This window comes from Enhydra lutris, unplaced genomic scaffold (assembly GCF_002288905.1).
Source record: "Enhydra lutris kenyoni isolate GAN:26980312 unplaced genomic scaffold, ASM228890v2 scaffoldscaffold21, whole genome shotgun sequence".
Classification (NCBI taxonomy): domain Eukaryota; kingdom Metazoa; phylum Chordata; class Mammalia; order Carnivora; family Mustelidae; genus Enhydra; species Enhydra lutris.
Genome location: NW_019154105.1, coordinates 18,095,935 through 18,122,851, shown reverse-complemented (window position 1 = coordinate 18,122,851; position 26,917 = coordinate 18,095,935).

The following is a 26,917-nucleotide window of genomic DNA, read 5'->3' as shown; positions in this document are numbered from 1 at the left end:
TCTGTGAAATATCTGTAAAAAAAGCTTAATCTATTTCTTTAATCTTATTTTTTAAGTGTTATTTAAATTCCAGCTAGTTAACATACAGTATAATTACTTTCAGGGGTACAGTGTAGTGATTCAGTACTTCCATATAATACCCTATGCCCATGAGAAGTGCACTCCTTAGTCACCTATTTCACCATCTTCCCACCCACCTCCCCTCTGGTAACCATCAGTTTGTTTTCTAGAGTTAAGAGTCTGTTTCTTGGGGTGCTTCGGAGGCTCAGTTGGGCGATCGTCTGCCTTCAGCTCATGGGCTCGGGTCATGATCTCAGAGCCCTGGGATCAAGTCCTGCATCAGGCTTCTAGCTCAGCAGGGGGTCTGTTTCTCTCTCTGCCCGCCCCCCATGCTCAGTCTCTCTCTTTCGCTCTCTCCTTCAAATAAATAAAGAAAGAAATCTTTAAGAAGAGAGAGAGAGAAGAGTTTGTTTCTTGGCTTGCTTCTCTTTTTCCTCTTTGCTTGTTTTGTTTCTTAAATGTTCCACATATGGGTGAAATCATATGGTATTTGTCTTTCTCTGACTGACTATTTCATTTAGCATAATACTCTCTAGCTCCATCCATGTCATTGGAAATGGCAAGATTTCATTCTTTTTTATGGCTGAATATTATTCTATCCTATTTGTTGAATAAACTGTCTTCTTTACTGATTTCAAAAGTCAAAATAAATGTACTGACTTCTTATTTATATATAATATGAATCTATTTCTGGAATGTTTATATACATATACAGTTGAGGGAATTCATGTTATATACATATACATACATATATATATATACACACACGTATATATACACACACGTATATATACATATATGTGTGTGTATATATATATATATATATATATATGTATGTATATGTATATAACATGAATCTATTTCTGGAATGTCTTCTCTATTCTATTGCTCCTCTTACCTATATCTCTTACCTATATCTGTTCTCAACCCCTCATTTTACTCTATGTTTCTAGAAGCTTTACTAGAACATGTTATCGTACATAATTTCTCTTCCTTTTTTCCCCTAAAATGGTCTATTTTGGGGCTTTTCTTTTCTGTAAAGATCTTCCATTCATTAGAGTCAGCTTTTCAAATTCCATTAAAAAGTTGATATTTTGGTTGAGATTTCATGTCATTTGTACATGAATTTGGAAAGAATCATAATGTTCATACTGTTGACTCTTTTCATCATTTGTTTAAGAGAGTGAGAATGTGTGTGTATGTGTATCCTTCAGTAAATTTCTTAGTTTTTTTTTTTTATTATTTCTCATTCAATTCTTGTAAATTTCTTTTTTTTTTTTTTGGAAGATTTTATTTTTTAAATAAATTCTATACCCATTGCGTGGCTCGAACTCACAACCCTGAGATCAAGAATGGCATGCTCTATTGACTGAGCCAGCCAGATGTCCCAAGTCTGGTAAATTTCATATTAATTTTATTCTTAGAATTTTACATTTAAAAAATTTTGCTTCTCTTATTTAAATATAATTGACATAAAACATGGCAAATTCAAGGTATACAATATATTGATTGGATACATTTCTATATTGCAATGTTTTCTGATCTATTTTCTTCACTACTTGTTTTTAAGTTTTCAAAGTTTCTATGGATATAATATCAAACTCAGAGATTCTTCCCTCAACTGTGTCCAGTCTACTAATAAGTCCATCAAAGGTATCCTTCATTTCTGTTACAATGTTTTTCATCCCTAACATTTCTTTTTGGTTCTTTCCTAGGATGTCCATCTTTCTACTTGCATTGCCCATGTCCAATTGCATACTGTCTATTTTATCTGTTAAAGCTCTTAATACATTTGTCCTAGTTGTTTTAAATTCCTGGTCTGATAATTCCAACATCCCTACCATGTTTGGTTCTGATACTCGTTCAGGTTCTTTAAACTTATTTTTGCCTTTTAGTATGTTTTATTATTTTTCTTCATAACTGGACATGATGTACTGGTTAAAAGGAACTGCTGGAAATAGGCCTTTAGTATTCTGGTGGTAAGGTATGTTGAGGGGGAGGCGGTGTTCTAGGTTCCTGTCATCAGGTTTGTCCCTAATGAGCCTGTGCCTCTGGACTGTGTGCTTTACAAGAGTTTCTCATTCCCTGCCCCAAACCCCCTTAAGGTGGACAGAAGGCTAGAATGGGCTGGAGTTGGGTAATTTCCCTTCTCTCACAAGGAAGGCTGGAGCTAGCATTAGGAACTTACTTTTCCCATGTCAGACTCTGGTAATAACTTTAGCAGCCTTGGCTCTGGTGAACTAATTTCACCCTAGGACAGGAGTGGTTAAGAAGAAACAAATGCTGTGGTGTAATTCAAAATGACCATTTTTGCCCTCCCCTTGCTATAGCCCAATGGAATTTTCCTCTGTTATATAGTGTGGAAACCCAGACAAGCTTCTGGTGGTATGTCTCTTGGTATTGTGGGGGCCCCTATGCTTAAGTCCCATTGGAGTTTTTAACTGTCAGAGTTGTATGCACTGAGATACAGTAGTTGGTCATTACAGTTCACATTTTCTTACTCTAGCCCTGCTTCCTGCAGGTTGAGTCTTTGCTCCAGAAAGTTGCCATTTCCTATATTTGCCTGTCTGTCTGTCCAGACTTGAGGGCTGCAGAAGCCCTGTGCCCCTCCTCTCTCGGATCCTAGAAGAGTTGATATTTCAGCCTGTTCAATGTTTTTACTTGCTGTTACAATGGATGGTAACTTCTAAGCTGACAGTGTGTTTCTTTTATATCTGGTTGTTATTATTTATAGAAAAACTATTGAATTTCACTGCTGATTAGTTTATGACAATATTGATAATTAGTGAATCTAATATTCCCTGAATTTATATTTTTATTGTCTAGGTATAAAATTATGTCATCTATGCAAATGATAATTTTCATTTTCTTTTAAATAATCATACTCATTTATTATTACTTATTATATTAACTAGAACTTCATTATTCTCTTCTTGAATATACTAGAAAGTCTGACAATACTGGCCCTCCCTATATTTTCTTAATGAAAAATAATATTTTGACTTATGAATGTGGAATTTGATAATTTCATTTCTTTTTTTAAATTAAATTTTTTTTCAATGTTCCAAAATTCATTGTTTATGTGCCACACCCTATCTTCAAATCCCTTAATGGTAAAATTATATTTAACAGTCATTGTATATTTTAGATTTCCATTATATTTACAGTTACGCTTGCATCAATGCCTAACAATATTTTTTTTTCCTTTTTTTTGAATTTTTTATTTTTTAATTCTTTTCAGCGTATCAGAATTCATTGTTTAGGCACCACACCCAGTGCTCCATGCAATACATGCCCTCCGTAATACCCACCACCAGGCTCACCCACCTTCCTACCCCCGTCCCTTCAAAACCCTCAGATTGTTTTTCAGAGTCCATAGTCTCTCATGGTTCATCTCCCCCTCCAATTTTCCTCAACTTCCTTCTCCTCTCCATCTCTCCATGTCCTCTTTGTGTTATTTCTTATGCTCCACAAATAAGTGAAACCATATGATAACTGACTCTCTCTGCTTGACTTATTTCACTCAGCATAATCTCTTCCAGTCCCATCCATGTTGATACAAAAGTTGGATATTCATCTTTCTGATGGAGGCATAATACTCCATAGTGTATATGATGGCCTAGTAATATTCCACTGTATATATGGACCACATCTTCTTTACCCATTTGTCCATTGAAGGGCATCTTGATTCTTTTCACAGTTTGGCAACCGTGACCATTGCTGCTATGAACATTGGGGTACAGATGGTCCTTCTTCTCACTACATCCTAACAATACTTTTTGTCTTCTTTTTCTCTTGATAAAAATTAAAATTCTTGTCATTTTATATTTATAATTAATATATAATTTTATAATTCTATTTGGCTTTATTAACATGTTTTGTTGTTTTCTATTTAGTTTGCTTGCCTCTTCTGCTTTCTAGTTTAAGAATTTGTGCTTGAAGATTTATTATTTTTTTTTTCCATTTTTGAGTTCTTTTTCTTGTATATTGGAAAAGTTCCAATTTGGGGCATTGTTTTGATTGAATTCAAAAATCAAAACAATGTTCCTTTTGTGGTATTATGTTCCAAGATTCAATGTTATGTATGGATTAAAAAAATACTAATATAATTTCTTTTTTATAAGAACCCTGTATTGCAAGAAAAGATAGCATACCCCCAATAAAGGCCAAGTTATAAAATGCAAATAAAGGAAAACTAGATGACTAATAGTTATATAAAAAAGATGCTCAAACTTATTTTTAATTCTATAAATTAAAATTAAAATGTGATATTATTTTTTATTCTTCAGATTGAGAACCAATAATATGTAGTTTTATAACTCCAAATGTTGGAAGATATTTAGGTAAAAAGGAATCTTTTATACTGATGTTGAAAGTATAGACTGGCTCAACCTCATTGTCAAGACATCTTTTACCACTTGGTGAAATTAAGTATACCCACCCAACAACCCAGAAACCCAGCTTGTAGGTAGACATTCCAGCAAAATTCTACACAGGGTATAAAGAGACATGGATGATGATTTGTAGTAGCGAAGCGTTAGAGGTAATCTAACTATCACTGGGAAAACGGACAACTGTAATGTGGTTAAGCTCTACAACATATCCTGCAGCAGCTAGAAACTCTGATTAGATATACGTAAAAAACTTGATAACTCTTAAGAACATAGTTATTTGTGAAACAGACACATAGACCAGTGGAACAGAGTAGAGAGCCCAGATATGGACCCTCAACTTTATGGTCAAATAATCTTCAACAAAGCAGGAAAAAATATACAGTGGAAAAAAAGGCAGTCTCTTCAATAAATGGTGCTGGGAAAATTGGACAGTTATGTGTAGAAGAATGAAACTTGACCATTCTCTTACACCATACATACAGAAAGATTAACTCAAAATAGATAAAAGACCTCAACGTGAGGCAAGAATCCATCAGAATCCTAGAGAAGAACATAGGGAGTAACCTCTTTGACATTGGCCACAGCAACTTCTTTCAAGATATGTCTCCAAAGGCAAAGGAAACAAAAGCAAAAATGAACTTTTGGGACTTCATCAAGATCAAAAGCTTCTGCACAGCAAAGGAAACAGTCAACAAAACAAGGAGGCAACCCACGGAATGAGAGAAGATATTCACAAATGACACTACAGACAAAGGGCTGATATCCAATATCTACAAAGAACTCCTCAAACTCAACACATACAAAACAGATAATCTTATCAAAAAGTGGGTGGAAGACATGAACAGACAATTCTCCAAAGAGGACATACAAATGGCTAACAGACACATGAAAAAATGTTCATCATCACTAGCCATCAGGGAGATTCAAATCAAAACTACATTGAGATTCCAACTTACACCAGTTAGAATGGCCAAAATTAACAAGACATTAAACAACATGCGTTGGAGAGGATGTGGAGAAAGGGGAACCCTCTTACACTGGTGGTGGGAATGCAAGTTGGTGCAGCCACTTTGGAGAACAGTGTGGAGATTCCTTAAGAAATTAAAAACAGAACTACCTTATGACCCTGCAATTGCATTACTGGATATTTACCCCAAAGATACAGATGTAGTGAAAAGAAGGGCCATCTGTAACCCAATGTTCATAGCAGCAATGGCCACAGTCGCCAAACTGTGGAAAGAACCAGTGGACGAATGGATAAAGAAGATACGGTACATATATACTATAGAGTATTATGCCTCCATCAGAAAGGATGAATACCCAACTTCTGTATCAACATGGATGGGACTGGAAGAGATTATGCTGAGTGAAATAAGTCAAGTAGAGAGAGTCAGTTATCATATGGTTTCATTCATTTGTGGAGCATAAGGAATAACACAGAGGACATTGGGAGATGGAGAGGAGGAGTGAGTTGGGGGAAGGTGGAGGGGGAGACGAACCATGAGAGACTATGGTCTCTGAGAAACAAACTGAGGGTTTTGGGGGGAAGGTGGTAGGAGGTTGGGTGAGTCTGGTGATGGGCATTATGGAAGGCACATATTGCATGGAGCACTGAGTGTGGTGCATAAACAATGAATTATGGAACACTGAAAAGAAATTTTAAAAATAATTAAAAAAGAACATAGTTATTTGTGGAAAAAAAAACAAAGCAAAAATAACATAGTAAGTTTTCTAGCATGATACAGCTTATATTTCAAATACAAAATGCACAAAATAAAATTCTTTACATCTCTATTAACATGGAAGAGTAAAGGACCAACTATAACAAAGATGGTTCTGAAGAATGAAATTAGGAATAGGAGACTAGCCCTTTTAGAGATCAAGACTTATAAAGCTGTAGTCATTAAAACATACTCCATAAGGAATAGACTAGAATAGTGCACAGAGTTTGGAAACAGAAACATGCATTTATTGAATTTTATTTATGACAGAAGTGGCATGATCATTAAGTAAAAAATGGGAGGACATTTAATCAGTGAAATTGTAACAAATGTTTGATGTGGAAATATCGAAGTGTAGAATAGAAGTGTGTATACTATATGCCCACCAAAAAAGGGGTAATAGAATATTCATGAATAATCTTAATTGTGGCTACCAATATTTTCTGAATAATCAGACATTTAGGTTCTTAAGTACTTTCTAACCTGAGTGGTTGAAAATAAAGTTTTAAAACTTCTAACTGGTATTTTTGTTTCTTTCTAAGTTCAAAACTTTTCAGAATGATTACGTAGCCAGCTAATGGAATCTACAGTTTAAAACAAATTTTGTAAATTATTGAAAATTTCATATGATCAATTTTTATAAATGTTCCATAATCTGTTGAAAATTTTCTACTATCATAGTATGTTTTATATGCATTATGTGCCAGAATGTTATTTATATTTTCTGTTTTATTTAGAGATTCTGCTATTTAGTTTTACATTTTTTGATTTTTTAAAACTTCTGTTATTTTGGGAGGTTTGTATTTTTATTTTGCTACTCACTGAAGTTAACTTTATGAATTTATATATGCTTAAACATCTTTTTACTGACTCATCAACTTTAGAGGTTGTCTTTTATTGACTACCTAGCATGATGGATAAAAAGAATTAGTACATTTATCATTCCTTCTACTTCTCTTTATGACCCTCTAGTTTTGTGGTAGTTTTGTTTGTTTACATGGATATTAAACACTACTGAATGAAAACTTACAAACCAGAACAATTACGGCTCTGTTTTCCCATTGTGTGGTGTCCCCTCCTCAGTTCTTTTTCTCAGATAGACATGTGGGAAAATAATGGTTACAGATTTGATCTTTGCTCTTATTCTCTTGTAATGTTAGTTCTATTTCAAGGTTCAGTTCTACTGGTTAAGGGTGTAGCCCATGATCTTAAAACACCTTTATATTTATTTTCTTTTTTTCTACTCAATTCATGAGCTTAGCTTCATTGGATGCATCCCTTCTTCCAGACAGAGTATGTGGAGGATAAAAAAACTTTGGCCAAGGAGCTCCTAGGGGAAGACACAGGAAATGGAGGGTTTCTTGAAATTTTTCCCTTAACCATTAATTTCCTAAGACCTTCTACTCTATTTTCTCCTTTGATTTCTGTTCTGGTTCAACTCAGACATATGTTTATTTAATTTAATTTGTTTACATTTCATATCTTTTTATTATGAAAACATTTAACATATTCAAAAGAAGAGAAAATGATGTAGTATAATCCCATGTACTCATTGCCCAGCTTTTAGAGTAATCAACCTCATGTCCAGCTGGGTTCGTTTATATTCTCATCTTGTTCCTATTCTTCTCTCCTGATTTATTTTGAAGATATCTTGAAGATTATTTTGAAGATTATCTTGAAGATATTTTGAAGATCTTATGAAGATAATCATATTATATCATTTATATGTATTTTCAATAAATCTCTAAAAGATGACTATTAAAAATATAACCCTCTTATTATATAAAACTCTAACAAGAATCCCTTAATATGATTAAACATAAAAAGATTGTTTAAATTCTCACAATTATATCTCACTCTTTCTAAGAATTTTATTCTTCGAATTAGGATCCGAATAACTTCCATACATAGCAAATGGTAGGCATGCCTCTTAAGTCTCTTTCATCCTACACCTTCTACTTGCATCTCAGTAGTATTTTTCTTGTTATTTTTGTTGTTGTTGTTGTTGTTGAAGAAAACTTATAGTCTGTGTTACAGAGTTTCTCATAGTCTGAATTGTGCTGATTGCATCCTGTGGTACTTCTACAGGAGTCATCTGTTCTTTTTCCTATACAGTGATCAGGTTGAGTCTTGATTTTATTTTGGTTTTTGGCAGAACTCCTTGTGAGGTGGTGGTATATGTCCATTAGAAGATGCTTGTATTTTTTTTTGTGTGTGTGTGTGTGAATTTAGCAGGCATTGATAATCACTGCTAGAAAGGGTTGCAGAAGGGTGATATTCTAATTAACTCATTCCTTTTCAACTATTACCCAAAATACTTAGATGAATAAAAAATTCTCCCCCATAAATTCTTTATTTGAGTTCGGAGCATAATGGATAGAATTGCAAGAGAGATACTTGAGTCATTTCCTTATTTATTGTATTTCAAAATCATGAGTTGGCTCACTAGTACCCTTGCAAGATCTCCAATTAGGTTTTAAAAACTGAATATTATTAAGAATTTATTATTTATTTATTTATTTATTTGTCAGACAGAGAGAGAGAGTACAAGAAGGGAGAGCAGCAGGCAGAGGGAGAAGCAAACTCCCTGCTGAGTAGGGACCCCAATGTGGGACTCAATCTCAGGATCCTGGGATCATAACCTAAGCAGAAGGCAGACACTTAACCCACTGAACCACCGGGACATCCCTTATTAAGAACTTACAGTTTTAAACATTTGATGTGTTTTTTAAGCACTTAAAATTATAATTCTTTTTTTATAAATTTTTTTATAAATTTTATAAATTTTATAAATTTTTTATAATTTTCTTTTTTTAAAATTTTTTAATTTATTTTCAGCGTAACAGTATTCATTGTTTTTGCATCACACCCAGTGCTCCATGCAATCCGTGCCCTCTCCAATACCCACCACCTGGTTCCCCCAACCTCCCACTCCCTGCCCCTTCAAAACCCTCAGATTGTTTTTCAGAGTCCATAGTCTCTCATGGTTCACCTCCCCTTCCAATTTCCCTCAGCTCCCTTCTCCTCTCCATCTCCTTATGTCCTCCATGTTATTTGTTATGCTCCACAAATAAGTGAAACCATATGATAATTGACTCTCTCTGCTTGACTTATTTCACTCAGCATAATCTCTTCCAGTCCCGTCCATGTTGCTACAAAAGTTGGGTATTCATCCTTTCTGATGGAGGCATAATACTCCATAGTGTATATGGACCACATCTTCCTTATCCATTCGTCCGTTGAAGGGCATCTTGGTTCTTTCCACAGTTTGGCGACTGTGGCCATCGCTGCTATAAACACTGGGGTACAGATGGCCCTTCTTTTCACTGCATCTGTATCTTTGGGGTAAATACCCAGTAGTGCAATTGCAGGGTCATAGGGAAGCTCTATTTTTAGTTTCTTGAGGAATCTCCACACTGTTCTCCAAAGTGGCTGCACCAACTTGCATTCCCACCACCAGTGTAAGAGGGTTCCCCTTTCTCCACATCCCCTCCAACACATGTTGTTTCCTGTCTTGCTAATTTTGGCTACTCTAACTGGTGTAAGGTGGTATCTCAATGTGGTTTTAATTTGAATCTCCCTGATGGCTAGTGATGATGAACATTTTTTCATGTGTCTGATAGACATTTGTATGTCTTTATTGGAGAAGTGTCTGTTCATATCTTCTGCCCATTTTTTGATATGATTGTCTGTTTTGTGTGTGTTGAGTTTGAGGAGTTCATTATAGATCCTGGATATCAACCTTTTGTCTGTACTGTCATTTGCAAATATCTTCTCCCATTCCGTGGGTTGCTTCTTTGCTTAAAATTATAATTCTTATTCAAGCTCAAATTTCCTCAGTTTTGAATAGGGAGAACTTCTCCCAAGGAGAGTCCTTTCGACATGATCCCAATGTTTGCTTTCTTCTGTCTGGTTTGACAACATGTTCTAGGCTCATCTTGTATATTTCCTGCCCTGGCTTGAAATTTAAAAAATTTTTGAGGAACTCTTGTTCCTTTGTGAGAAATGGTATTTGGAAAGTAAATTCTGTTTGAGAGGGATATTTATTGTTCCTTTGTAGGCATTTTTAGTGAAAAGAAGTAGAGCATATTTAAAAAAATCATATATATATATATATATATGGTGTCATGGTGTCATGTTTATGCTCCAATAAAAATTTAACAAATTCAGGAATTCAGGGTTTTTACTTAATCAAATTCCTCTTACATATGGGCCTCCTTTACTCATGGCCAAAATTTTCAGTTTTTATAGACAGCATCATTATTATTCATTTTCTTCTTCTCTCTCTCTCTCTCTCTTTTTAAAAATCTGTTTGGCACACTAAGGAAAGCAAAACTAATGCTCAAGAATACAATGACTGTAAATATAGCTTGAGAATTTTTTTCTTTCCCTTTTTTTTCCTTAGTGTATATCCCACTAAGAATGAACAGTTCATTGTGTTTTAAAAGTCAAATAAAAAAAGAAGCAACTGGGGCCTCAGTCCATTGGTTCAGTGTCCAAATTGTGGTTTCAGCTGAGGTCATAGTCTCAGGGTCATGAGATTGCACCCCACGTGGAGCTCTGCACTCATCAGGGAGTGTGTTTAAGACTCTTTCATTTTCCCTCTTCTCCTCCCCTCCTTCACGTGTGCTGGGGTGCACTCTCTCTTCCTCTCAAATTAAAAAAAAAAAAATTCTTTAAAAATAATTAAAAATAAATAAATAAATAAGTAAAAATCACTTAAATAGTTCCTTTCAGTGTAGTTACTTTTATCAACTCTATGTAGGCTATGCTTATTTTTTATTAATCTTCTATTGGAATTTTGATATTAAAAATGATTTTGTAATTATAAAAATATTTATGTTATTTTATCAACTCTGTTTCCTTTTTTCTCCTACCTAAGTACTAAGGAGGCACAATTCTAAGGTCAGAAGAAATCGGGGATTTACAGGATGGTATGACCATAGACTTTTTTTTTTTTCCCTAAAATCTTTTGTTTCTGGTTTTTCTCTCCACTTTAAAAAATATAAACAGATATACTCTTTCTTAGATTAATGGTGGGATTTAAAGCATCTTTAGAGATAAATAACGTGTGTGTGTGTGAGAGAGAGAGAGACAGACAAAGAGAAAGGGACAGAGAGAGAATTTGAGAAGGTAAGGGACAGAGAGAAACAGCAGAGGTTTAAGAACGTATGCTAAATTTGGCTTGACAATAAGTTTTTTTGGATTTATAGAAACTTGCCAGGTTGCTTTCAGTGTACATATTTATAACTAGGAGTCTGTTTAATTGGATTGTTAATATGCTAAGGTTATAATTACATAATTTCTTTTTTTCTAATGTATCATCTGAGGTAGTTTACTTTTCAAAAAATACATGCTTCTGTGCAGCTTATTTGAGTAATTGTGAATATACATTGTTCACATCCCATGTGTGAAGGTATCTTTGACAAATACAAGGTTGTTTGGAATTTTTTTTAAATTTAAACTACTGAAATGTATCAATGAGCTGAATGTGACTTGATAATATTCACATTTAACTATGAATGAAGTGAACTTATCAATATTATGTATTAACATTGCTATATTGATTCTTCAAATTTAATTTAACATAGCTCTAATCTTTGAGAAGAATTTCTCTATTTTGCCTATTTTGATAATTGCCAATGATCTTGTCTTCTGGTATTTAGGTCCTTTTGTTTTCTCCTCTCACATTAGACCCAGTTTGATTCAGGAAAACTTTCTTTAGTATTTTTAATTAATTTATTCACTTCTCACAGTATTTATATATATTGATAACTGTCAAATTATGACATGTTAAAAAGAAGACTTTATCTAATGGGATTCTAGGCAAAATGTTCATCTCAAGAAATGCAGTTAATGGATGATGGATGATGCCTTCCAAGTGACTAGTCATGTCTGGAAATATGTCAAGACTTGGAGAAAATGTAGTGAAAGGTGAACAGTGTGACACTGTGTTTGTGCTGGGACAAAGTGGAAGGAGAGAGAGATTCTTAATATTTTGAAAATAAAATGTGAGAGCATGAGGGTTAACGAGAGTTTTTAAAAAATGCTTACTGGTATGATGGCACAGCTGTGTGATATCCTTGGGTCACATTCTCAAGAAAACCTATTATCAAAATTTTCTGATTAGTCATTCTGTAAAGCGTTAGACTCATATTTCTTCGCGGTGAATCCTGGGTTTTATAGCCAGATCATGCCTGCCTAGTTTTATATGATTTTTATCTATAATTTCATCTTCTCTGAACTCATTGTTCTCATCTTATCCACAGACCAAATCTGTTTTTCTGACTTTCCATACCAATGCATTGGAAATACCATCTAACTTATGATTCAAGATAGAAACAAGAGAGTCATCCTTAACATTTACCTGTCCCTTAATTTTCTTAATCATTCATTGAGCTTTATAAAGTTTCTCCCTGAAATATCTCTGAAATCTGTCTACTTTGATCACAACCTCACTGACTTTGCTTTAAATTAGAAACTCAACGTGTGTTCTAAACTATTAAAATAGCTTCCTAACTCTTAATATCTGTTTCCATAATCTGTCTAACTCTAAACTATTTTCTCCACTTCCATTAATTTTTGTTACAAAATGCAGATATGACACTGCTGAATTTTAGATAGAAACCTTCAATGGTAATGAATTTCTTACTGCTAAAAGTCCAGATATCTTAACGAGGGCTTATCACCTTGACTCAATATATCTTTGGGGATTTCACTGCTATCCAAAAAAACTCCCTTAACTGTAAAGAGAACCCATTACTGAAGCTTTTGACAGCCATTGGTTGGTCCAGGGATGGACAATGGATAAGGCAGAAGCGATTCAAAACCCTTTTTGGATGGGGCGTGGGTGGTGGGAGGAGTTTGGAGTTGGGCTGGAGAAAGGGAGGGAGAGAAAAATAAAGATTAAAAATTGGTCTGAAATTTGGTCTCTCCATGCAACTAGATCTCTTTCATATGAATTTAAGGGGATATTGATGGTCATTTTCATGTGGCTTGAGTACCAGAGCGGATATGTATGTTGAGAAAAACTATTTAAACAGATAATCAGAAAGAAGCAGATAAATGAGATAGAAAGAATATGCTCCTTGGTTTCCTTGAAGCCTTCTAGTTGCTGTTTTCTGGAGACTTGGGTTTCTTTTTGTTTAAAGAAAACCAACAAATAAAAGCTAAGCCAATGAATGTAATTGTATTGGGGGAGGAAATGGAAGATGCAAATAATTCTACTAATTACTAAGTGAGAAGGGTAATTTTACTAAAAGTTTGCTCAATTCTAACACCCTTAAAGAATTGACAGAGCTTTTGAAATTTGTTATATTTCTATAAAAAGCTATTTATGTATTTTTACAATATTACATTGAAGTTAGATAAATGAAATATTAACAGGATAGTAACACAACTATTCAGTTCTGCCTGACTTTGATTTACCTGAAATTCGAATCTCTGCCATTAGTTCAGAAAATAAAAAAAAAATTCTCTGTAAACAATATTTAATGTAGGGCTCCTGGGTGGTTCAGTGGGTTAAAGCCTCTGCCTTTGGCTCAGGTCATGGTCTCAGGGTCATCGGATAGAACCCTGCATCCGGTTCTCTGCTCAGCAGGGAGCCTGCTTCCTCTTCTTTCTCTGTCTGCCTCTCTGCCTACTTGTGATCTCTGTCTCTGTCAAATAAACAAATAAAATCTTAAAAAAAACCCAATATTTAATGTATAATTGGAATGAGATGTATTTTCTCAGCCAGGTGTGAAGTGTGAGAACTATGCCCTTTACCACACCTCTAGCTCACCTACTCATGATAATAGATTTCGTTTCTTGGTAAATAACAATGTCAACGTAAACTATCTGGAATGTCTTTGTTGTCCCCCAATTGAATATCAGGCTTAAAGCTAAAGATAAATAGGCTCTCAGCACCATGTCTCTAAAAAGGGCCACCGGCAATTAAGTTTAGAATGGTCCCACTCTAATCCCTGGATATTAATCTTGAGGATGTCTCCCATACTGGCTAGACTGTATTAGAGACAGATATAAATATGTAACTAGTGATTTAAGAAAGGTAACTTCTGAGATCAGTAAGTGCTCTGAAGGATATAAATACTGTCCTGTGACAGAACGTGACTGGGGCAGAGACTTTGGAGAGTGTGGTCAGCAAAGGACTCTGAAAAGGTGACAGGGGGGCTGAGAATTGAATGATAAAAAGTCAGACACCTGAACATTGACAAGAAAAGCATACTATCCAAACGAAAGGCAGGTGCAAAGATTAGAAGTGGGAACGTGTCTGAAATGGTTGCAGAATAGAAAAAAGGCTAATGGGTATCTGAGAGGCATAGAGCATAGTAATAGTACTACTCCTTGTAATATATTTGCTAGAATAAGTCTGACTATGATAATATAAACAATCTGGCCTTTTCAGTTTTTAATATTTAATAACAATGGAATATATCTTTATATTCTTTTCTGTATTTGATTTATTATAATTAATTAAAAATGATTGATTCTCGGTTATTTATTGCAAGATCAAGTCATATGTTTTAAATACAGCATGAGGCTTGTTTTCATAAGAAATAGCTTTCATTATAGACATGAATACTTAGAAACTTTATGTAAAGTTCTTTCAGACCATGGAGCAAGAAATTCCAGTCCATATCATTCAAATACTTGTGTCTGAATATAAAGGGAAAAACTATCTACTTGTCATGTTTGCTTTCATGAACAGTTTGAGCTTGTTTACATAATGTGGGTCATCATGTAATGTTTTTTGTTGTTGTTGTTGAGTCAGGAGCTTCTCTCTTTAGAAGAATTAGCAAGTACATATATTTTAACTTATTGCGAAACTTTCAAAGTCATCATTTCAAGCCAATCTTTACTTTGTGATTTTAAGACTATCAGTAGCTAACAGAGTACTACGGTGATTTGAATCCATTGATGACTTGCAGGAAGTTATTGTAAGTCAACATACAAGGTTCATCAGTGCAATGTCTGAAGCAGCAGAAATTGACTTGCAGGAGTAGGTGTACCTCAGTATTGCAGTTATTAGCTCCATTTGTCAATATGGAGAAATGAAGGCTAAGAAAGATTAATTAGGTTTGCCAGGGTTATAAAACACTGGAGGGACAGAACCAGAAAGAGATCCTATGTTGTCTAACACCCAAATCCCAGCTCAGAGTCCTACATAATATTGCCTCTAGCTAAATGCTACCAGTTGGTGGATAACAGGCTCAATGTAATGCTTTTTATTGTGACTTTTTGATAATTAATGACTAAGGATGCCTTCTCTGTTCTTTCTGAGATGTTAAACTGTTTCTCAGTGAGTTCTCAGTCATGAATCTTTGTTCTCTGCCTGCCTATATTTCTCGCCCCATTGGCTTCACAGCGAGATGGAATATGGAAAAGATGTAAAGCCTCTGCCCTTTTTTCCATTAGTGACAATATTTTTCCAGTTCAGTTACAGGTTTAAGCATAGGCTCTTTGTTAGCTAATTCATCTAACACTTCACTCACACAGAGACTAAAACATACAAATACTTCCTAGACCTTTATGTTCTTATTCTATTAATTTCAGAGACAAAGTAATGTGATATTTCCCCCCTTTTTACTCTATATCTTTTTTTATCATGAAATATATTTGAGTTCTGCAATAACTTATTGATAGGATGGGTTAGCAAGAATTATTGATTAAACCCTACTCATTTGTGAGCAACTACTTTTTCACCCCATTTCTCATAGGCTAGGATTTGTTTCCTACATCAGATTTGTCTTTGTGATATGTAGTAATATTTTGAGAAATGTAAATGATGACATTGAAGTCATTCAGTCAATAATATGATATAATACATTTAATTAATTTTCTTACCACATCCCAAAGGCAATTTAAAAGTGGAGACTTATCCTCTTCATAACATGCTGAGCACACTTGATACAGTGTATCTTGATGAAAAAGACTATGGCAAAATGCAAAGAAAAGAAAATGCAATAAAATGTCTTGTTGCTCTGTAAGAAAAAGGAATTGGATAATCTATTGCCAGTCAATTGAGATTTTACCTGAGATAATATAACAAGACATTAGTAGCAGTAAATGTGGAGGGGGTACACACAGAACTATATTCCTAATGTGTAATCTTTAAAATATTTGAGTGATTTACTTATCACATGCCCTTTTCATTGAAATACATGCATTACAAATTCTGATTACATTTGAAAAATTAGAACATTTGAGTTTCATTTTCAGATTTTTACCTGCTTTGTCTTTACCTTTAACCAATATGATTTAAAAGTATAACATGCTTGTTTCTATATAGCTTCAATTTATTACATGCAATTTAATTAACACTAGTATTTCAACAGAATAGATAAAGCTCATGAAGTCTTTCACAATATGCCCTTGCAATTATTAGAATTCCTGGGCTTTTCTTGTGTGGAGAGTAATTGCATAACCATATGCTTCTGTTAGAAGAGTTAACATCTAATCTAAAGAATTTTTCTTCCTTTGATTGATGGACAATTTTTAAAGAATGTAGTTTGTCAAGCAGCCTTTTCCTTTTCCTTCCTGAAATCCCTGTTTCAAACCAGTGCTAGCAATTTCCTGTCTGTGATGGCATTCAAGACATGAGATATCCTTGTCTTTGACAGCAAAGGACATTTGTTTTCTTTGAGCTGCACTCTTATCACTGACAACAATAAAATTGTCAAGTGTGTTATTTGAAACATCAAATTCAATAAGAACCTTTGTGTAAGTAAGGGATGTTGGAAATAATAATGTTTCTTTCTTAACCAATGGCATACACAGCTAGAATTTGGAATATCTGTGGGTTTCATGACAGAATATGATATAACTGCAAAAGAATATAGTTATGAAGAATCAAGGAGGATATTTTTGTAAATGATAGAGTAGAATATAAGCTATTTGTGAAATTATGCATCAAAAATCAAGGAGATAACAATTAATAAAATTAATGACAATTAATTTTAAAATACAAATTTTAGTTCTCAACAAAGGTTTGCAGATAAATACCTGAGTTGTCACTGAAAAAAAAAATGAATGGAGTAAGGTAAAAATTAGACTTCTATATCTCTATTAATTCACCATCAACTGGATATACTATCCATTCACTCACTCATTCTCCATGTTGGTTGAATGCATTCCCTTCTAACCCTAATTGAACCCATATTTCTAATTGGGTTCAATCTTTGTAAATGAAAGAATATTTACCTAACTACTTTGTGGCTTGGTGAGGTAAATTAAATGGAAAGGAGTAAAAGGATTAAATTTAAGGAACATTGCTGGCAATTTATACTACTGCTGGCAAAAATTACAGTTACACTGGATCTTAGAAAGAATTTCAGTTAAAATAAATTCATAGTTTGGTGAACATATAACTATGTTCTATTAAATTAGAATAGTAGTAAATCTGTCACGGTATAAGATCCTACACACAATGTAAGAATTACGAAATTACTAAAACAGTCATTGGCAATTTTTATTTTTAGCATCTGTGAAGCAAGTCTAATTTATATTAATAATTGTAATTAGGTCATATTTTATTTTACAAGTACGATAATATCTGCCTTTAATTCCTTGGTTTTTTGCTTTGCAGGATTCCTAAAATATAAATTTAGAAAATGTACCTTGAAGCACAAAATTGGTAAACATAAATGATAAGGACAAAGCTATATAAAATATTTTTTTCATTTTAAATGTATTGCATTTTCTTGGAACCCTATATAGCCAGCGGGGGGAAATATGTATGATATTGCAGTCCTTACCAACAAATTTTTTAGGTAAGAATTCTTAGGCCATTTTTTCTTAACTATGAAATAGCCTGTGAGGTTCTATTATTTCTGGAGGAATCTGTAAGCCACATGTGTCCCAGAAGACATAACTTCTTTTTAAGAGGCAGTGGATATAAGATGTAATGTGTTTCCTATGTGCATATACATCTGAAGGGGCATCCAGAGTAAAGTCCATTAATACTTACAATGTGTCTAGATTTTCACTGGTGTCTAAAATGGGGGAAAGGAGAAGGGGAAGACTCTACTCTATTATCATTACCTCTCTTTCCTTTTACTGTATTTCCTCCTTTCTTCTTGTTTCCTTTCCTCACTTGCTCACATAGGCACACGTCTGATTCACATATAGCCCAGGCATGATAGATCGGTTTCTAGATTTGGTTCTGAGTTGAATCCATTTCCCTGCCACTGAGTAAGTAAACTGCAGGAGACCATTTAGGCATTTGAAAAATAATGATTTTATTTTTAAAGATTTTACGGAGAAAAAAGCATTTGCTTTGAATTTTAGAGGATTTTATTTTTTATTTTTTTATTTTTTTTTTAAAGATTTTATTTATTTGACAGAAAGAGGGATCACAAGTAGGCAGAGAAGCAGGCAGAGAGAGAGGGGGAAGCAGGCTTTCTGCTGAGCAGAGAGCCGGATGTGGGGCTCGATCCCAGGACCCTGGGATCATGACCTGAGCTGAAGGCAGAGGCTTTAACCCACTGAGCCACCCAGGCACCCCAAATTTTAGAGGATTTTAAAAGTTGAAATGAATAGGTGAATACATAATTAGAGTTATTTGTAGGATAGTTATGCATCCTTTAATTTTTTTCAAGCCATGGTATAATAAATTATTAAAATGCACCGAAATGAAAATAAGCCTTGGACCATTTACTCCTTTTTTAAAAGATGTTAATGTATATTTGTAATATATATAATTATGTGCCGTCATTACAAATCTAATGTTAATGCTAACCAAATATCCTAGAATTGAGGCAATAGTATATCACATGGCCTTTCCCTCTAATGCATAGTATGTAGCTGGAACTCCAGCTGACTCTATTATGTCTAGGCTTTTCCCCGATTATCCTACTTTGGAACATCTGGTAGTCTCCAGCAAATGCATATACATCTGTTCTGGACACTGCCACATCAAGCAGCCATCTGGCTCTAGAATCCTGCTCTGCCCGCAGCTCACTGTTTCCCACAAGCCCTGGAGCATATCTCAACCTTGATCTTAAGAGTAACTTCTCTCAAGTGACTGTTGCTGGTCTGAACGGCTGCATGTTCAGTTTGGGCAGAGAGCCGGCTTTTTAGGTCCCCACAGGAATCACTGAGAACAGGTTGTAACGTTTAACAAGATTTTACTGAAGGCTTGGGAACAATAGAAGAGAAATATAATAGAAAGAACTTTAAAAGGGATGCTGAGTAGATCCACTCTCCGTGTGAGCCAGTAGCAACACCGTTCCTCTCCCCACTAGCCCAGAGTCTAACACAAAGGGGCCAGGCATTTGTTGTTGCTGCTGAAGTAATTAATAGGATGAAACATTTGTAGGATCCACACATTCAAAGGTGTTCAAGAGTTTTTGAACTAGTAGCCTCTCAGCCTCCATCTGGCCAACTTCCGCTGGGACTCAGTTTACCTTCCCTCCGAAGAGTGTCTTTGAGAAGGTCTCAAATCCAGGTCCTTTCCCTTCAAAGTTAGCACAAACTCAGCTATGTCTCCTCACCTAAGTACACTGATTATATCGGAAGTAGCGATTGTTATAATACTTCCGTTATTCTAGCATTTGCGGTGCTCTGTTACTTTTAAGTACAAAAAATGTTAGACAGCAACTCAGTTCTCTTTCTGGATGTCTTTTTTCATCCTCTTGTTTTTCTGACTTTGAACCTCTTGAAACTTGATACTCTTACTGCAAGGCCCTCAACCACTCATTCACACTTAGTTTCTGCAGGCTCCTTCCTGATCATTCCATTTTCCTATGACCCCTGCTGTTTGGTAACCCCTCCCCCCACCCCATGAACTCTCCATGTTCATCTTTCATCTGAGGAATGAAGAAGTTAGGTCAAAAGGAGGGGCAATACTGTAGTCAAATGTTCTGTTACACAGTCCTTAGGACATTTCTGAGAACTTCTCTCAGGGTGAATAAACATGTCAAGAAACTCTGAAGCCTAACGAGCACAACTGTCCAAGAGTTGGGAGCTCTTATTCTGAAGCTGCCTTGGGTTCACTAGAGGAAAGTCAAAGGGAGCAACTGAGCCCCGGGGCAGCGAGCAATTTAAATTAACAGGATAATAACAGATAGGCAAGTGCATATATGTATTAACTGTTAGGGTCCGTGATCAAAGGAACGAGACTGATATAAAGCGAAAATCAAACAAAGCTTTATTTCACGCCAAGCATCAAAAATCAAACTGACCGGTCAGGGCTATCTCTTACGGAAAGACGACGACGATGATTCCGACAAGGTCACTCCCAAGAAGGCCGCTCCGGAGGAGGCTGCTCCGCAGATGAGGCTGCTCCCCGGTTGGAGCCGCTCCCAGGAAGAGGCCACTCCCAAGGAGGTCGCTGCTGGTAAGGTCGCTCCCTGGGCAGGGCCGCTCCCAAGAAGATGCCTCTCTGGAGGAAGCCGCTCCCAGGACGAGGCCGCTCCCAATGACGAAGAGGCAATGACGACAGCGACAATGGCGAGGAGGACAACACCGATGACACAGACTCTGCTCCCCATGACGCCACTCTGACAAGGCTGCTCCGGCGAGGCCGCTCTGGAGGAAGTCTCTTCCCTGATGATGCTGCTTCCACAGGGCCGCTCACCGAGGAGGCCTCTTCCCAGACGAAGCCGCTCCCCGGAATGACACAGCTCCGGCGAGGCAGTGGCTCAGGGTTCCCGGTGAGGTTGCTGCCATCTAGGCCGTTTCCCGCGGCGCCGCTGCCGAGGGTTGTGGTGTGTGGGCGGGGCTGCCAGTGGCGGGGCCACTGGCGGCGGGACCGCTGGGGGCTCAGGACCGCTGGCGGCTCAGGGCTGCTGGCGGCAGAACTGCGGGTGTCTGGACTGCCAGTGGCAGGACCGCTGGCAGCGCTTACAGCTCTTACAAGAGCTGTTACAGCTCTTCTTTGGCTCCCGCCGACTATTCTGCTGCTGCTGCTCCCGCCGACTCTTCTGCTGCTGCTGCTCCCGCTCCCACCCGCTCCCACCGACTCTTCTGCTGCTGCTTCTTCTTCTTCCTCCGACAGCTCTCCTTCTTCTCCCCTCGACAGCCTCGCAGACCAACCTTTATGGGGGTGGTTGAGCCTCGCCCCTACACAGGCGGCCAATTGAATCCCAATTCACCCCAGTGGATATATGTGCGCCCCACCGATTGGACGTCTCCACCCGGCCTGCCCCGCCCCTACATCCGGGATCCACAAGCCAGTTCCTATGGGAGGGGCAGGCCCTTACATTAACATTTTACCCAATGCTTTGATATAAAGCTAAATTGTTTGTTTTTTCATAATTTCTAATACATTATTAGTATAAAGTAAAATGCTAGTGATTTACTTTATTAAGCTATTTTGTTGAGAGACTTTGAACCTACACAAAATTTTATTTAATAAAGTTTCCATTTTCTATGATCACATAATATGAAAAAGAGTAGATAATTACAATATTTATCAATGATATTTCTTTTTTAATTTTTAAAAATATTTTATTTATTTATTTATTTATTTATTTAACAGAGAGAGAGGGATCACAAATAGGCAGAGAGGCAGGCAGAGAGGGAGATCTCTATCTGTCAAATAAATAAATAAATAAATAAATCTTTAAAAAAAAGAAAATGTATTTACATTAACAAATTTTTTTTTCATTGAGGGAAACAGGATATAGTGAATGAAAAAAAGTTGAGTTTGTTAAAGAAGTCCTAGAAATTTTACAGCTTTTTGATTTAGCGTTAATGGGACAGCTAGTCATATTATCTAATGAAATGGCAAACACTGTTATATAATATTTTATAACCAAAGGAATAAAACTATACGTCTTCTTTTTATTTTAGGGTCAAAATTATAGTGGTACATCCTATTATGTAAAATGCAAATTTTTTTTTTTTAAGATTTATTTATTTATCTATTTGACACAGATCACACTTAGGCAGAGAGGCAGGCAGAGAGAGAAGGGAAGCAGGCTCCCCGCCGAGCACCGGGGGGGGGGGGGGTATCTCGATCCCAGTACCCTGAGCCAAAGGCAGAGGCTTTAACCCACTGAGCCACCCAGGCTCCCTTGCAATAGTTTTTTTATAACTTAAAAACAATAGTTTTTGAAAAAATGTCCCAATCTCTGAAGTAAAAACCCAAGTGACAATTACTTAGGAAGCAAATTCCAAGTGCAGACTCTTCTTGTGAAGGGAAATGCCTTGAACCATTTTCAAATATTTGATAGAAGTTGTGACTCACCTTTGTGAGTCTTTAAGAACAAAATTCTGATCAAATAGTGAAACAACTAAAACTTAGCAAACTTCAGAAAGCAAAGATGTTTCTTTACAATGTTTATGAATACTAGACCTTGTGTTGATTTGGTTACTAATGGAGGAGAGACCATAAACACAAGCATTATAGGAGAGCTAGAGAGATGCAAACCGAAAGCATGTTGTTCTATAAATTTGTGGCAAATATTGTCACAGGTTCCAAGACAGGTGCAAAACTTTCAAATTATCACCTGGTTTGCTTGCAAGAGGAAGAAGCGTCATGCTGCTCATCAGATATGTTGTGGCACTGTTATTTTCACACCTACTCTCTGTGCAAGACAAACCTTTAAACTTTTCCACCTGGGATGGTGCCACATTTCATTGAGAAACATCTCTGCCCATTGGATAGCTGTGTGATGGGAGCCCAAAATAAAGGGATTTTCAAAGAGTTCAAAGATTACAAACTATTAAAAAAATCTTAACTTTTAAAACTAGAGATGCATCTTGGTTTCCTTAGGTCAGGTTTTTGTTGGATTTTAGAAAAAAACCACAACTGAATTAAGAGTTAAGAACTCAATATTCATACCTTCAATCTTAAATTGAATATATAGATAGATAGATAGATAGATAGATAGGAGTAAAAAGAGAATGACATTGCCATGTTAGCATTTTTTTTCCAGATTATTTATTTATTCATTTGACAGAGAGAGAGAGAGAGAGAGAGAGAGAGAGATATCACAATTAGGCAGAGAGAGGGAAGCAGGCTCCCAGCTGAGCAGAGAGCCTGGCACAGGGCTCTGTTCCAGGACCCTGAGATCATGACCTGAGCTGAATGAAGGCAGAGGCTTAACCCACTGAGCTACCGAGGCGCCCTCATGTTAGCCTTCTTTACGTGAATATTTTCTGCTGACTTATCCTAAATACTCAAGCAATGGTTAATTAACTGTCCCTACTATTCCTATTTTAGAGCACTAGCTGCTCACCTTGAAAGTGTTGCTTGTTGCCATTTGCTTGTGTGACACTGCTCTTCTGAGTTACTAATACTCATAAAAGACAAAGAAATACAGTGCATTTAGATGTTGAAAAATCTTATACGTTATGTAATATCCTATTGTATCAATGAGAGTGAATATTAACAAGAGGCCTAGGTTGCTCCATTAGCAAGCTAGTTAGAAAAAAAACCTGCAACTTCATTTCACATCCTCAGTATAAAACTTTTGCAAATTGCTATAAGAAATATCTGCAAGTTAAAATGATATTAGAAAAGTTCTGTCCTGATTGCTGGAGGCAGGAGGAATTTGGTGTTTGAAAATCCATATAATCTGGATAGTGGTTGGCTGTCCATGAGTATCCTAAATTCTATAACCTTGATTTTGATTTCCATCTCCTGTTCTCTCAGTTACACTTTTTCACACGTTTCTTAATAGTGGCTAGCTCAATGTCAATAGTGCTCCCTTTGCTCTCATGAAAACCCCTCAAGGTTCTCTATAGTTTAGGTCTGTGACTTGCTCTCATTTTCTGTGTTTTTTGACCTTCTATGATCTTTTATATAATTCCCACTCTTTGCTCTATTTTATGCTTTTCTTTTTTCTCCAACTGCATACATAGCACAAAGTAAACTAGACATCTGGATGTGTTGGTGCCAATATTTGAGTCTGCTCTGTATCTTAGGATTTAAATTCCATCCATCCAAATACATAAGTTCCTCGTTTGTTTGACATGCTGTTTGTTTATATTATGGTTTGCATAGTAAATGTCTATAAATTCTGTATTTTAAAGATGTTGTCATACAACTGTTGCATTAACAGTAAAATAATTTTTGCATCTTTATCTTTCTTTTGTGACCCGTTTTTATTTCTACTATTATTTTGTACACACACACACACACACACACACACACACACACACACACACCCCAAAACACACTCAGTGGATTAGACATGGAGAAGTCTCCCTTATGATGCAGTACAGAAGAGAACAGAAATTCTGGCCACCATTGAACAGTAGTTTGGAACCATTAATTAATTTTCTATGAGCCTCTTAAAGCACTAATTTGGAAAAGGACTAGATTGTTTTATACCAGCAGTTTTCAACTATTTTTGCTTTAAACTTGTTGAACATGATACATTTTCAGTTACACTGGTGTTATATTTTGATCCCTGTGGAACCATCTTTTCCAAAGGTAGTGTGCCTTCTTTCAAGCCTAAATTAATGCCACTAAATTTGCCCTTTGATGTTAATAATTAAAAAAGAATAAAAACTCCTTGTGGAATTTTTCTTCAATGTAATTCAAGCTTAGTTACTCTCTCAGTAATAGCTTTTCGATAAGATTTACATCAATGATAAAGACTAGTTGGAGTGCCTGGTTCAAACTTTGACCTGACAGGAATAATACTAAGTATGTTCCTATAGTTTCTCTGGAATCGTCAGGCTCTGTCTGGAAAATCTCTTGATTTTCAGTAAGTATATATACATGAGGATATCTGGTTGCATCATCTACAAGTATATATTGTGTATGAGCCATTTTGAATGATACTTTGTATGTAAAAATCAAAACAAATGATACAGGGTAATTTTCCTAAGTTACTATATTGGAAATCTAAGACAATAGCAAAAAACTTCTAAAATTCAAACACAGAAAATGTTCTAAAAATGGTAAAATGTAGGAGTACAGAGAGGAGGATTTTTCTTTATTTGTTATTCTATTTCCACACAATAATATGAGTAACTAAATTTTTTTGAGTTTTTGTATTTTATTTTATTTTACCTTATTTTTTTTGTTTTATTTTTTTAAACCTGAGATATATTTTGTTTTAATGTTTATTAAGATTTTTAATATATTTATTTGAGAGACATAGACAGATATAACAAGAAAGAACAGAAGCAGGGAGGAGAGGGAGAAGCAGGCTCCCTGCTTAGCAGGGGGCTCAATGTGGGGTTCAGTCCCAGGACCCTGGGGTTGTGACCTGAGCCCAAAGCAGATGCTTAACTGACTGAGCCACCCAGGCACCCCAAGGACAATTTATTTTAAAGATACCCTCTTCAAATTTTATTAAATAACCACATTTTTATTTCTAAAATATTCTGGGAGAAAAGCTATTTGTAAATTTAGCTTTTCTAATTATCAATTCTAGTATCAAATTCTAATTTGATACTCTTACAACTGCTGCTCTTGATTTTAGCAAATAGTGCAAACATTGTAGGAAGTTCTGGATACAGTATGTAAGTCTTTTTAAAAAATCTAATATGTGAGCCTTAATCTTCCTGCAAAATTATTATGAATTTATGAAGGTAGAAATCACTGGCATAAATTACTTCACCCTATTGAAAAATAATATGATTGATAAAATGCTGGGCCATTTGTTTAATTTCAGAAACCCAATAGTATTGAGACTACAACAGCTACCAGGAAACCAAGAAAACATTAAAAGCTTGTAGGAGATTTGTCGTGGTACTAGAAGTTTTAGGAAGTAGAGTCTTAGAAATCTGGTTGGAAGAGGGGTTAGTGAATCTACCTCGTATCTCATTTATTTAGGAAGCCCGTTATTTTTTTCTTATTAGAGGGCTGATGGAGAGGACTATGTATGTGTGTATGTGGGGGACATCTTCCTCAAGCCAAACCATGTCATAACCACTGCATGAGATCATTAATTGAATGATTTCACTGTGTTAATCTAATTTCTTATGATTAGTTTCTTGAGACAGTTTCCATTGGCCTGAACAAATCCTGAAAATACTTGTGGCAGCATTAACTGAGAAGGAATGTTTGTTACAACATGCCATTTGCTATTCTTCATTACAAGATACATTTTTAAGCATGTATATACTATCCCCAGACTTTAACATGATCTCTGATAAATGTGAAGCATTTCTCATATGATTTTGGCAAATTTTCTTTTTAGATGAATTCTGTTTTGGAGCTTGTGTTGTTAGCTTCTAGGTCTGTTATAACAAAATACCATAATGGGCGGCTTATACAACAGAAATTCACTTCCTCACAACTCTAGAGGCAGGAAGTCTAAGACTTAAGAGGTCAGGAGTTTTGGTTCTCCTGAGACCTTCTCCTTCGTTTGAAAGTGACCAACTTCTCTTCTCTCTGTGTCCTCATATGCCTTGCTCTCTGGCATTTCTTTCTGTAGGTCTTAATCTCTTCTTTTATAACGACACCAGTCCTACTGGATTAGGGCCACCTGAAGAGCTCATTATTTAGCTCTAATTACCTCTTTAAGGGGCCTGCCAAAATACAGTCAACTTGGGCCTACAGCTTCAAAGCAAAGATTTGATGGGGACACAATTCAGTCCATAAGATAATTACAGGGGTTTAGATATGTTGAACAATGAGAAACTTTTAAAAAATACCCCGAGTAACTAGGGAAATAGGATATGTTATGACAAGAAGCTCTGTCTGACCTGCACATGCTGCTGGTGTAGGCACCTGTCAAGAACGTAGCACCCGCTAGAGTCAAGAATCTGGGAGACACTCATAACTCTTCACTCTCCTGATACTTAATGATTAACCTGGGAGCGTAAAATTTGTTC